A 917-nucleotide genomic window follows, 5' to 3' on the forward strand; every position below is an offset into this window, starting at 1 on the left:
GAGACGGGGTGGAGATCCTTAGGTTTCCTCCCGCTCTCAGGCCATCCTCCCCCCTTCCCTCCAGAAAAACCCGAACTCCAAGGCCTCAAGTAGGCCACGTGCCGGGCTTGTCCAGCCAAGCTCCTGGGGCGCCAACCCAGACAGTCAGGCCACAATTCGGGGCCCGGGTGACCATTGCCCACGCCGGCTGCCATTCACACCCGCTCGGACTAATCCCCATTGGCCATCTGGGGGCCTGCCCCGCCCCCCACGCAGCTGTGCCGCCACTGGCTCCCACCAAAACGGGGCCCTTTTATTTTCCCCATTACCACTGGTCCGCAGTGGTGTCAGTCACCTAAGGCCCGCCTCCGCCATTCAGCCATTGGTTAGGTTTGGAAGTCCGGGCTGGAAAAGGATTCTGGTTAACTGGGAAGCGATCAAGGCCAATCAACCTCATCACCCACTCGTCGGGAACTGGTTAAGTCGCCTGACAATCTTCACAAGAACCGCCTCCCGCCCGTATTCATTGGCCTGGGGAGCACGACCATCGCACCGGGTGCCCACCATCCCGTTCAAAGGGGCTTTTCGGTCGGCCCACCCTTCCAGTCCATTTGACTCTTCGGGGGTCTTCGATCTGGTCCCGAAAGCCGCCCGGCGGTTCTGGAACTCCCGCTTCATTGGGCCTCGCGCTCTCTCGAGCCGCCTCGATTTGCCCGCCCAGCGTCGGCAGCCCGCCGCCCATTGCTCCCGACAGCTGTCGCTCACCGAGCCCTTCCCGCCTACTTCCTCTCGCGGCACTCCGATTGGCTGGTGGCCTCCGGAGCCCGCGATTAGTGGCCGGGCAGCAGCGGCCGCCTTCCATTGGCCGGGCGCCGCCGTCCGTCACGCCGGCGGCTGGAGGGGGCGTCCCCCTCCCCCGTCGTCGTCTTCCCAGCCGC

This window comes from Dasypus novemcinctus, chromosome 19 (genome assembly GCF_030445035.2).
Source record: "Dasypus novemcinctus isolate mDasNov1 chromosome 19, mDasNov1.1.hap2, whole genome shotgun sequence".
NCBI classification, from domain to species: Eukaryota; Metazoa; Chordata; class Mammalia; order Cingulata; family Dasypodidae; genus Dasypus; species Dasypus novemcinctus.